The sequence below is a fragment of the Channa argus genome, chromosome 7, assembly GCF_033026475.1.
Source record: "Channa argus isolate prfri chromosome 7, Channa argus male v1.0, whole genome shotgun sequence".
NCBI lineage: Eukaryota > Metazoa > Chordata > Actinopteri > Anabantiformes > Channidae > Channa > Channa argus.
In genome coordinates, this window is record NC_090203.1 from 2,656,839 (window position 1) to 2,670,072 (window position 13,234).

Genomic DNA, 13,234 nt, shown 5'->3' on the forward strand with positions numbered 1-13,234 from the left:
TCTCTATGTTGTAGCATAAGTGCTTTCTGGTAAAAACCTGCAGTCCCCGAGCACACGATAACCCTGATGACATTAACATGACATTTTCAGACTTGACAAGACGACTCCAGAGCCACAAAGTGTAATGTCTTCATACTACTTCTCAAGACTATTGCACTAACGTTTGTATTTAAAGTCAGAATTCCATCTGATAACAACCTGAACTCTGAAAAAAAATATCTGTCATCAGTTTTTAGGGCAGGATTTACCGTTTAACATTGGCAAAGCAGTGCAGTCTGTTAGGACAGTGTCTGTTGATGACCCGTCCAGGTGCAGGCACTGTTAGCAGGTGATGCAAACACTAAACTGACAGTATTATCCTGCTCATGCCCCTCTGTGCTCCCCGCTTAAAAAGTCCCAGCCATCTCATTTCTCCTCCCCCTTTTTAAAATCACAGAGCGATGCGCGTCAGCAGCTTGTGACCTCGGACCTGTTTGGGTCTGTAATGCATTAAGATGAATGCCGCCATCCCTCTGTCAGATGATGAATTGCGACGTGCAGGGGAGGCTCTCTGCTATGTAAAAGAGGCGTTTGCGGACATGGCACTTTCATCAATCAGAATGGGGACTGCTGTAATGTTGTTACACTGCAGTAAGAGCAGCCCCTGTTTATATGCAGCAGACAGGCCCCTTGTCTCTGTTTGCATAGTGAATTTTGGTTTCTGTGCTCTAAGAAATGTTACTTGGGAGGATAAAGTCCCGGCTGTGGCCTTCAGAGTTATCCCAGCGTGTAATCAGCTGGCCCCTTACAGGTGGAACGCTCGGCTTACATGGCAATATTGCCGTCTCAATTAAATTGACACCTGGGATCCTTCATTCGCACTTCCTCATGAAAGCCCTGCAGCAAACCTGGAGGTGCTTAGTCAACGCTCTAGAAGTGCTGGATATGGTTTTGGGAATGTTGTAATGCCCCCAGTGGAGTGAGTGATGGTGTGTTGCAGCAGAGTCTGCCAGCACCAGTGGGGATTGAGCAGCACAGGGGCTTGTGGGTCAAACACAGGTGAACGAGGATGATGTCATTTCCAGGTGACGGGTGGAGAAAGCAGAATTGGAGATTTCACATCTGAAGTATGTGAATATCAGGATTTTTTATCTGTCATGTCTGTGACACCATTAATGTTAAGTTTCGTGAGTTCCTGAGCTTATTTGAGTGTTTTAGAACAATAAAATACAGAAATCTTTGTGTTTTCAGCAGCAGTTCCCACATTTCATAAATCCAGGAATTGTTTTCGAAAACTCCGAATACTAATTTATTATTATTATAATTTTTTTTTATTTTTTTGCTTTAATGTTTATCAGTACATTATCAGTACAGAAACTCTAAGTCAACACTAATCTTCTCTGCCTATTCTAACCGAATTAAAGTACAAAATCTTCATTTGCAGTACTGTGTACTAGACGTCCTTCACCTGTAGTCTACAATTTTCCGGTTTCAGCTTTTCCCCTGCTCTCCACCTGCATCTTCGCATAGGCCCCCACATCTCGACCTCCCTGTTCTCTCGTCTGTCCCTTCCTGTTGTTACCCTCTCATTCTCTCCCCGTGTGGTCCTTGAGTCATGGCAGTTCTTGCGGCAGGAGGTGTGGCGTAACCCTGGCTGTTTTGGCAGATAAGCCCCAGCCTGCCCACCTGCTTCCCTGCTGCTTGTCAGCCAAATAGGACTCTCACTGTCACCAGCCTTCATTTGGCAGGGAGAAGGTTGCCACCTTGATGGATCCACCCTGACTTTCTCCCCACCTCTAATTATTCATGAAAAGGATGGAGAGAATCCAAATATGCTTTAAACAGTTTTCAAAGAATTAACCATTAACCATCTTTGGTAAGATTCCGTGTCCCATGTTGCTGCTTGACGTTACAATCTCTTGGCCAAAAGAGGCAGCATTGTTTACAGTTAAGGACAGTTTCATCACTTGATGGGCACCATTGTGCCAGCTTCTCCCGTGGCAGCTACAGCATTTGCATGTGGGCATTTTCACCTGCTTCATTGCTCTTTAAGTAATTCGAGCTACAATCTGCACACAGCTTTTGGGAATCAAGCAGGCGGCATCACATGAGTGGAAATCAATCCACCCAGGGCATCAAATACTGATGCTGTGCCCATAGTGTCTTCCACATTTACCTAATCCGCTTGGTTGAAAGGGTGATTCTTGCTGGAAAAACCACAACAGAATTTATGCCACAGATCTCTACTAAAGACAATTTATAAGCCGTTGCCTACTGTAGCTTTAAATGTACAATCTTTAACACAAGGAATCCAAAGCCGACATGTTTTTGGCAGTAAAAATTGGATGACAGCGGCCAGTTTCCAGTCTGAACTTGACTGTGACCATCAAATATTGTGTTGTGAACACAGACTGTGTGGGCATATGCCTCTCAGGCACCTGCGTGCACGAGCCTTCAGTGCTGTGATTCCCCTTAATTTTTTATACTGCACTAATGATGGTTTTAACATCGAGTTGTCGTCTTTGATGATCCAATCATTGCGGCTGTCAGGGACGCGCTCCCTCCCCCAGGCGGTCGCCACACGTCCCGCTGTGCATCCTGGGCGGTGAATGTATGACAGCCTGTATGCTGATGGCTGACTTACAGCCCAGAGCCCACAGTCAGAGCTATATTTCTCTGCCTCAAGCTAAAGAAGTGATTGCCTGGTGAAAAGCGCCATGGCAAAGGTCAATAAACAGCAGCTCAGTTATTGTGTGCTAGATTGAAAAGGAAATTATTTTTGCGGTGGATGCAGAGGAATGTGTGCGTTTGTGTGTATTTTGCATGTCGTGTGTGTGTGTGTGAGGGTGTTGAGGCACACACCCATGCCCTGTTCTTTCCGTTGAGGATTTCTCTTGGCAGTGAGTCTTCCAGCTGACCTGTCAGTGTTACTCAGCCTACAGGGCTGTGAAATGACCCACCACAGGGCTCACCTGGGGCCCCACCACCTCGTTCAGCCGTTGTTGTCACCCTGTTCTCTGTTTTAAACCCTCTATTATATTATAATTAAATAAATAAATATAATATACACTTGACGAAGTATAGTGTTAGGTTTAGGGCTGGTTCCTATATATCATTTTAAAGGGATGTCGATATAATTTAAATGCATGTGGACTCTCATTTCTCCTCTTCCACACTGTCCAACAACCTTCGGCTTTGCCTGTGCATCTCCACTCACAAGTTGTTCTAAAACTTGTGTCTAGTGTCCACAGCTGATTAATCCAGGTAGATTTCTCCTGATGATAATTTTTGCTCTTTGACATCTTTCACTATCATGAAGTGGGCAGCCGAAGTCTAAATAAGTTGCTTTCCGCCGCATTTGTTAATACAGATAGTCGGTGTTGTGCTGGTCTGTTGTCTCTCTCCCTGCACCCGGAGACAAATAGGTGAAAAAAAAAAAAAAGTCAGGAAACAGCATCTTCTGTCACGATAATCTGTGGATGCTGCAATAATAGGTCTGTACTCGTTCTTCTTATCCAAGAAGCATAGTTCATAGTTCCTCTACCAACGTATCATCAAACAGAATTTTCCACTGATCTTGCGACAGATGAGACCCTACCTGTAACCATGGCAAGTGTATACAACAAAGCTTTTGCCTTAACATGCCCCGATTACATAGTAAAAACATTATTAAATGAATATCCACTTGGGTGATGAAGTTTGCATTCACATCAATATAATCATCAATATAATGATTAGGCACATTGAGCTAGTACAGATGTTCCTTCAATGGAATTTTAGTAGTTAGTTTTTAAGCGATTCATCAAGGGGGTGTCTGTCCTATATTATGTACCAAATCCTTTTTTCTTCTCTTTTCACGTCAACTAAGCATCAAATTGATTCCTTTATCCTCATAATGCTCCATACAATCCCAGACCTACCTCTGAGTTTAAAGCTTAAGTGCTTGTTTTGTTTTTTGTGTTTTTTTTCGGGGGGGGGGGGTATCTGATTTTTGGAGCACATGCACGCTGGTCTGGCCCAACATGTCGGCGCGCGGTACTTCTCCTCTGATGGCGAATAGATGGATTGTGGAAAGAGATTGATCCTCATGGCACAGACATCAGTCAGGCTGACAAATGGCAGCCCCAAACTTGGAAAGCCATTAGCAGACTGAGGCAAGAGTGAAGCCAGGCCAAGCCTCACTGATTTCCATAAGCCAACCTTCCAAAGCACAGGCCCGCGCCAGGCCATGACATGGCGGTGGGTGTTAGCACAGCCTCGTGTCCCTCTTGGCCTTCTGCGGTACCAGCCAGCATGCTGACATGGGGCCGAGGCCCAGCCATTAATGAACAAAACATGAATAGGTCAGACTGTTTTTTCATTGAACTGTCATGACTCATGCAATTGGCAAATGCTCTGTGGGAGTTGAAAATGAGCGCTTTAGCTGGCGTTATGCATTTACCACCCGGTGTTTACAGTTTGTCAACACTGATGTCATGATTCAGACTGGAACGGGGACAAAGTTTCCTGAACGCTGCTAGCGCGCACATGTGCCGAGTTACAGTATCGGTGGAGCCAAAGTTGTTGCAGACTGATTTAGAAGGTTTTCTTCCTGCTTAGCATTTGAGCAGTTCTCCTTCTCCTGCATGTGCACGTTTGGAATCATTTGGATGTTTTGAAATCCTATTCTCACTTCACTGACTATGCAAAACAGCTTTTGGAGCTTTTCTTACAGAACCAGGTGAGAGGTCGGCTTTGCCTGAGCTCCACGGAGAAGAAAATGTGTTTGGTAGACATCAGCAAGTTCTGTGTTTTCCTTTGTGTCTTTGTTTTAGCAGCTGCTTTAGCTTTTTTTTTTTTCTCAAACCAAAATAAAGAGTCAATAGGGAGGAAGAGCAGGAAGGGGGGGGGGTCTTTTTCTACAGTTACTGTAAAATAAAGCTGAATATACTAAGGCACGTTTAGAGGGATGTTTTCAGAAAAGACATTTGAGGGGAGTAAAATGTGGCTTGATATAGTATAAATATTGAGAGACAGAGAACCTGACTGTTACATTAGCATTTCATTAACAAAACGGCTGATCAGAATTACCCGGTGATTTAAAACTTCAGTAGTAGAATCTTGTTTATCTTTTCTGCTCTAGATGGAAAGAGAACTGGCATCATTTTGGAGCATAGTGAAAAACCCGCTCACGTGTCTGATCTTTCAGCTGGAATTAGTTCCCTGATTATGGTGCACTGTGCATGCGTGTGCATTTTGGAATTTCACACTCACTCTCGTGTGGGACACTGCAGGGACACAGGTAAAGGACAGAATGTCACTCTACAGGAAACGTCAAGATGCAAATGCAGATACAGCAGCGCGAACGTAGCCAGACTCCTCCAACCAGCCACACTGATGAGTGACAGAGAGAAAAGCTTTAAACTGAAGAGAAACTTTTGGAATAAAACGTGCTTTATGGCCTTCATCTGTGACTGGCCACGAACTCGTAACCCAGGAAAGAGGCAATTAGTAAGTCGCGATTTCTTTTTCTAGTTTGCTCTGTTCCCTTTGTGGTTCTGAATTAGCAGTTTAACCTTCAGCTTTACCTGAGCTACCACACACACAGAAGAAAAACTATGACTGCTTGACTGTGTTTCTGCTGTGAGCGTCATAGAGAAGCACGTGGACATGACGAAAACAACCAAACATGGCTAAAATTGAAAGGACTTTATGTTAATTTATGATTCTTTTATGATGTGCTCTCATTTTGGTATATCATGATAAGTGGCCTACATGTATATTTCCTGTTGTCATTGTGTGAATTATGGGGAGCTGGGGAAGAATAGCTGCTGTTGCTTCTGCCGTGAAGTAGCTAATGGGAATTGTAATAAAGACACTACCCTCATAAATGAAAACCGAACCTGTACGAGGAGTAGGAGGGAGGAAGGAAAGGCGGAAGGAGAGAAGAGAAATGAGGCAGGAAAGGGAATTGAACCATATATTATTAACAGGAGAGCGATGAAAACACGAAACCCAACAGTTCCACTTGCCCATTTCCGTCCTTAAAATGCCCGTGGCTTTGTTTTTAAAGCCATTTAACGTGATGAGTGTCCATAATTTCCAGGCTGATGGTGCTTCCCACCTGAGTTTATGAATAAGCACTCAAAAAGGAAAATGTACTTTTACAAGTGAAATATGACTTTATTTGAACCTTTTCTAGCGTTAAAAGGCTTCAGGGATTCACTTAGGCCAAGTGGAGGACAAGCACGTCTGCCTGGTGCTTCACAGATAAATGACAGTATCTGTCATTGCCGTCATTACCAGCCTCCTACGTTTAGATTGTATTGCAAACTTTGAGCTTTGCATTCATTAACTTTTTTTTTTTTTCCTTTCTTGTTCTAAAAAGTGCTTTAGTTGCAGCTGTTAAATCATCCCTGCCTGCAGCCAATGGCAAACTACTTGTGGCTGCATTGTCCACCTGTGGTTGCCTAAAGGAGGGACTTTAAGACGACGTGAAATTTCAACTACAGTCTAGATGCTTTGTTTACCGAACGGCTCAGCACACCGGGAAACGGGCAAACGGGAGCTTAAGAGTGTGGCTGTCGGAAAAAAAAGGAATAGCGTTGACAAGGCAACGGGAGCTCATTATCTCGTCGTCTATGCTGGTCCACGGTGCGCCATTGATGGGTGCCAGAGGAGAGCTTGGAGCAGACAGATGGGGTTGCACCTTATGTTTCACACAAAAGACGATTGAGCAGGAATAACACGTCCACGGAAATGACATGTCGGCACCGTAATCCTGGATTACCTGTCTGCCTCGCTCTCCTTCGCCGTGCGTCTGCGTCGCACATTCCGCTCAGACAAGATAACAAACAGCAGCTCAGCTGCTAAGAGACTGTGTTTGATCTGTATTGTCAAGAAACATAATGTGTGCTGCGGGACCCGGCGTACTCCCCCCCTCCCCCTACTCATCTTCCGCTGACCAGTTTTTAGAAGCCCGGTGACACTGAGGCAGCTTAGGTAGAAGGGCGTGACGTGTTGTGAGGCGTGAGGTCAGGTGATCGGCATCAAGATTGCTTCTCATATCTGATTTTGTCTGGGTGAGTGATCGTAACCCCTGTGTGACGCACTTATCATGTTCGTGCAAAGGAGGAGTCGGTTTGCTCGAAAGCCCTTTTCAGCACGTATCAAAAGTCGTACACACACGGAACCAAGCATGAGATGCTTTTTAAGACCTTTGCGTAGCAACGGAAACTTTGACCACATTGTAGCAGCCTGCTCCAGCTAATCACTATTTACCACTCAATTCTGAATTGGAGGACGTAAACCTTTGTAAATCTTTGTTTAATCGAGTCGTCTCTTGGTGATTAGTGTAAGATGCACCGGAGGACAGAGACATTTAATGTCCCAACAGTAAGAATCAGTGACCACACTTTAACAACTGGCAACAGCTGCTAGTGCAACTGGTGCTGCATTGAAACTGTCTCAGTTAACTGGCGTAGCAATGTCATCTATGTTCTATTCAACTTGAGTAGCCAAAGAAGAAAGTTGTGGGCCTAACACAACACTGTAGAGTATACTCACAATGTCTGAGACATTTTTAAAAATGTACTTCCATGTTTTGTAGGTAGGAATAAAAATGGTTGGAGTAGGGTGTGGAGGTAAAACCCGAGGCTTAGTGTGCAAATGGCCCGAGATCTACATCAGCAGCTGTGTGAGTGACGGTCCTCAGAGATTGCCTTGGACTGCTGCCACCGGTCCGATTACAGCCAAAAGAGTGTGGAGAAGTGGAAAAACCTCCAACAAACAGCCCTGACTCGCACCTTTCCTCAATTCCCACTTTTTTATGTTTTATTTCTGGAGTGTAACAACTTCTTCTCTGAAGGTTTGCGAGCTGTTTACGTTTCCGTCTCTCACAAGCGAGGCTTTCGTTGCAGGGATGTGTCATGCTGCCGGTGTTTACCGAGGGATACGTCTTGTCTTTGCCAAAACCGAACGGGAGAAAGGAATTTAGTTTTGGTTTTCCTCTTTGCTAATCATTTCCATGATTTTGGTTGGGATAAAGTTGACATCGTGGCTTCGTTCAAAGCTTTTTCCTTCTCACAGTTAGATATTTTGTCCACGCAAAAAAAAAAACTGGTTGAAGTTGATGAGCAGTCTTTGCTTGAGGCTAAGTTGAAGATTAGCAGTTGCAGAAACTGTTAGAGGGTCAGATGAGCAAAATATATCAATTCTGACCTTGAACAAATTTAATAGACGTTGTTCAAATGAAAAGCAGTAAAAATAGTTTTTTGGGATGAACATTAGGGCAGAGATCTTACAGACTGAACATCTCTTGATCAGAAGATGTCAGAGGACTGAATGGTTCTGTTAATATATGTGCTCTGTAGCGAAACCACATGTGGCCTCGTTGCCGCATCTTCGCGAGCTCATACAACATTTTTACGTTTGACGTTTTCCAATTTAGCTGTCAGTGTTGCTGGAAGGAGGAAGACAAAACACGAATGCAACATATCAACAAAGCAGAGTACACAAACACACACACACACACACAGATGCGCACACACCAAACTTCACACTTTGTTGTTTACACTATCTGGCCAATAACATCTAAGAGATTTACCAAGGAAAATCAGATATGAATAGACATTCATACATCCAGATTGATGCGTCACTCACAGTAGGAGGGAGACAATCGCCGCAATTGTGAAGGGTGACAAGATGTAAAAACAATGCCTGTCTCAGTCTGTAACACACACACACACACACACACACACACACACACACACACACCTATTTTGTATATTAAAGCTCTGAGAAATGTATTTTAGCCTGCAGAGGAAAGCATTCATATCCTTGTGTTTGCATAAATATGAGTTGAGTTGTTTATAGCATGGGGGGGGTAGAAGGCGCCTTTCAGTATAATGTGCTCTTTAATAAAGACACAGGTTGGCAGATTGGGAGTGTCAGTGCATGTGGCATACAGCTTCTTCAGGTGATTTATGAGCACGCTGCTGGCTATTACATTACAGGCCTCAGCCCTGTTCAGTGAGGGCGATAAGAACAACAAGCCTCCACTGAAACACTGCAGGTACAAGCCTTTTGTTTTTAGTGGAATCTCACTGCTCTTTGATAAAAGAATTAAGTATGGCTGAAATGTAATCATGTTGTCTGTGCTACAGCTGTAGCTCATTTATTAGGTTAGCGTTTGTCCTTCAGAGTTTGCAGAGCATGTTCGAAGGAAGATGGCTCTGAATTGCCTGCATCTTTATTGAATTTCAAATTGACACCTCTTTATTGAGTAAACAATATTATGCATCAGTTATACTTGCATGACGCCACCAAAGCAAAGTCGTGTTTTCCTTTAACCTTTTTTGGACTATTTCTTTTTTTATTCTGGAACAATTCTCACCACAGCAATTCCAGCTGCCTTTTCGAACCACGTTGCAGGTAAACAAGAAAGGGGGGGGAAAAAACGGTGCAAGTCTGCAGTTTCTTTCTGCCCTGTGTGGCTTTAGACCTGATCTTGTGTTTCCCGAGGAAGAGAGGCGAGAGGCCGACATGGCGAGGCCAGAGATTGCGCTGCAGTGTGCCGCAGCCGAAAGGCCAGTTGTCAGCCGCCGGCGGAGGGGAAAACAACGGGGCATCAGGCAGAGTGGTTTGGAAAAAGGACAAGTCAGGGTCGCTTTCAATTAGCACAGCATGTCGTCACTGCAGTGAGCCACAGGGGCTAAAAGGAGGAAGAGGAGGAGGAGGAGGAGGTGTGAGGCAGTCTTGAGCTTGGTGAAGGAGAAGGCAGAGCAGGTACAGACCAAGCATGACACAACTGATGTCGTGTTGCACGTTTCACAAAATGGATGTTTTGTTCTTGCAATGATAGTATTTGTATTTGTCAGAATGACAACCTCATCATTTGTGGTTGTACTGTTACGTTCTCTCAGTGGCAGCTTTCTAGCCTTCTCACACAGATCATACAGTATCACCCACAATCTGAAGCTCTGGTGAGTACAGGGTCACAGGACACATAAGAGTTTTAAGAGTCGGTCCTGAAGGCAGCTAAAGGTCCGTGGCAGAATTTGACGGTTTCTGAATCCACTGGTTTTATCCTCCTTTGGGACCATGTGCCAGTCCAACAAAGCTCCATCTTCAGATATTTGATACTGAAGCAAAAATTATCTTTGTCAGATATGAGCGACTGCCTTCCAGCTAGGTGAAGGAGTGGAATAATTAATAGACCTAATACTCCAATCCATCTTGACAGCCCCTCAAGAACTCCTCTGTGACAAGAAAGCATAAAGATTGATCTCACTGTTAAAAATACTGATAGAAACCAGTCCACTTAGGATTCACGTCAGCAGATAAGAGAGCCAAAAAAGCACGGCCTATATTGGTAGTGCATGAGATGACTATGGACGACCTTATTGTAGGCTTTCCATGTCATTTTGCTGTTAGGCCAGTCATGTGTCGTCCACAAGCTTCTAATAAATAAATCATTTGTTACAGGAAGTGGAAACAGTAGAGTTATTGCATGAAAACATATCAATGCATGCTGGGACTGTTCTCTACTGGGGTTGGTGAGAGCCAGAAGAGCAGGATACGACTTGCAATGGTCGACCGGTGCAGAGGCAGCAAATAATACAGCTCCCTGTTTGGAAGGCATTATCCCCTCAGAAGTGTGAGGCTATTTATGTTGAGTGTGGGCGTATGTAATGAGTGTGGCCATACCAATGTGCCAATTAGTCTCATGCTCAGGAAATCATACATGCCTCCCTCGCCATCCCCTTGTTGAGATTGAAGTTGTGTTTTAGACAAAAATAATTGCAATAGTCATATTGAAGCAGAGCTTGAGTGGTTTGTATTTTTAAGCCTAATGCCCGTTTTAATAAAGTGTCCCATGTTTTCCAATGCTTTCATTGTCGGGATGGAAATGCCACGAAAGCTTTCCGACCATGAGACACTTAAATGGTTAATTAAGGCCAAAGATAATTTAAACTGGAGGACAAGATCTTCCCACAGGCTCACAGATTAGTTCCGATTTCTGTCCTGCAATAAATATGTCCTCAAAGAAAATGCATCGCATTCATCATGTTGGAGGTTGTACAATGACAGTAAATGGTCAGTAATTGATTTTTATTGCAAGCGTCAATTTCTCTGTGGACTGAGTTACAGCAATAATTAAAGTTAGAATGTAACTTATTATATAGAAGATGTTGATGCCGATATTTGTTGATTTAATTAGCAGCTTTAACGTTTTGTTTTATTTTATTTTATTTTTGAAGATTTCTTTTCTAAATTTGTCAGGATCTGATGTGCTTTATCTCCAAAGGAGGCCACGGAGATTAGGTGGAATTCAATCTTTCCGCACCTCTGCACCCTTTAGCAAATGGCTGTTCAGCATTACACACATTACATGAAGACTGGAGAGTAGTGGGTCCTTATCGTGTCACGTTTTCCAGATAGCGATGGCCTAACGAAACAGAAATGTGGAAACGGGAGCAGGAAATTGTCTCCAGTGAAAACGGCAAATAACACCAGGGCCGTCTTCAGTTGGCGCTGTGGTCAGTGCAGTTGAGCTGTTGGCTTTTGCTGTAAGCAGCCACATTTTAGAGAGAATCCCACAGAGAATTGAGCAATTTAGTTGATACATCTTAAAGTAACAGATATGTGGTTGGACATTGATTGAATTCTTGTTTAGTACACAGGCTCGGGTGGTTTTTGTTGAATTGTACACTTACTTACACAGACGACAGAGGACAAACACATTCCTAATCAAAAACATCTCTTTCCCACCTCTTTTTTTTTTTTCTACGATAAAACCTCAGTGGGTAATTTTCAACCAGCCAACCTCCTCCACCAATGCACTTGTCAGGCCCCCCAGTCTATTACATTCTCCTCCTTTTCTAAAAGACAGCAATTAATCTAATTAGTAATCAATCATCCATCGGGCCTCCCGCCTGCTCTGTGCTAATGGAGTATATGACAGGCCTGGACCTTGCATTATTAATGCCTCCATTCCTCGAGTCCAAGGCCCCCCCCCCCCCGATGCAGCGGCCAGGGGCCATTGATCACTAACACAACCCAGTGAACACTCCAGGGCCCGCGGGGAAATATCCAGAGTCGTGGGAGTGGATACGAGAATGGGACGTGTCTGTGTGGGTTAAACTTTGGTAAGAGAAGGGTTTGGTCAGATGTCCTCTGGCGAGATTGAATAGATGCAACGCTCCTAAAACTGAGGTGTTAGCTTGGTGGTCCATGGAATCTGCTTTGAAAGCTCCGTAGCGTGCACTTCAAGGAGATGAGGGATTGTATGAGGGGTGTTAATGGGAATGTTTTGCTCAGACAAGCTCATTTGGTTAATGGGGCTCACCTCAAAACTATTATGGCAGGATAAGAGGCCCCTCTCTGCGGAACCTTTTCTAGAAAATGGGATTAGAAATTATAGGACACCATAACGCTGGGCCACAACCATTGCAGTATGGCAGCAAAACAATCAGTGCAAACATTATCCTTCATCTCCCATGAATTGTATGGGCACCCAGTCTAATAGCCCCAGCAGCTGATGTTACAGAGGCTGATAACAGCCCCACCAGCTGATCCCATTCACATAAATCGATATTTGAACCTATTCTGTTAAGTGTGGGGGGAAAACATGAACTAAACAGCCCTTTTGCTCACCTTCCACATTCAGACATCCTGTGTCCTGTTTAAGCGAATCTGCTGACCCTTATTTACCTAACCTTTGTGCCGGTGGCATTTCATCATCTGGATTGTCCCGTCTGTCTGTTGTTTTTTGAGGACATGCTGTCAAGAGTTCGGTTTTCGGGACTGAACTCTAAGCAGGACTTGTGAAGATGTCAAAAAACTGTGATGGGCATTTTAAAATCCTTTTGTGGAACCAGTTTGTAGATTAATCAGCAAAATAATAAGACAATAAATCAATAAGGAAAATGAATAGTTGCAGCCCTGCATGAACCGACACGTGAGAAGATCTGAATGAGTGAAAAAACACAGTGAAGTCATCAGGTTTCAGCTTAAGGCCAAATTATACTTCCGTCGATACACGTAAATGCCGACGCTGAGCCGTGCTCGTTCACACGTGTTTCTTTGATACCTGCACGGTAGAGGTACGTGTCCGGGCCTGGTGGCTCAACGGGTACCAAAGGCTACCTTGGTGCCAGTCCTGAGCCCGAATGTAATGGGAGGGTTGCGTCAGGATCGACATCTGGCGTAAAAGAAAGAACTCATGCCAAATCAACGTACGGAACGTGTTCTGCTGTGGCGACCCCCTGAAGGG

At 44.1% G+C, this 13,234-nt stretch overlaps 1 protein-coding gene across 6 annotated transcripts in view; it reads left to right on the forward strand.

The window, feature by feature from the left end:
• sema6cb (semaphorin 6Cb) overlaps positions 1-13,234 on the forward strand; it is a 136,199-nt gene that overhangs the window by 41,073 nt on the left and 81,892 nt on the right. Inside the window, exon 1 of one of the 6 annotated variants that reach the window (XM_067509350.1) lies at positions 5,336-5,469. The exons of the other annotated variants lie outside the window; for them this stretch is intronic. The gene's annotated coding sequence lies outside the window, so the exon portion shown is untranslated. Of the gene's footprint in view, positions 1-5,335; positions 5,470-13,234 lie in introns of those variants that run through there. 6 annotated transcript variants of the gene reach the window in all.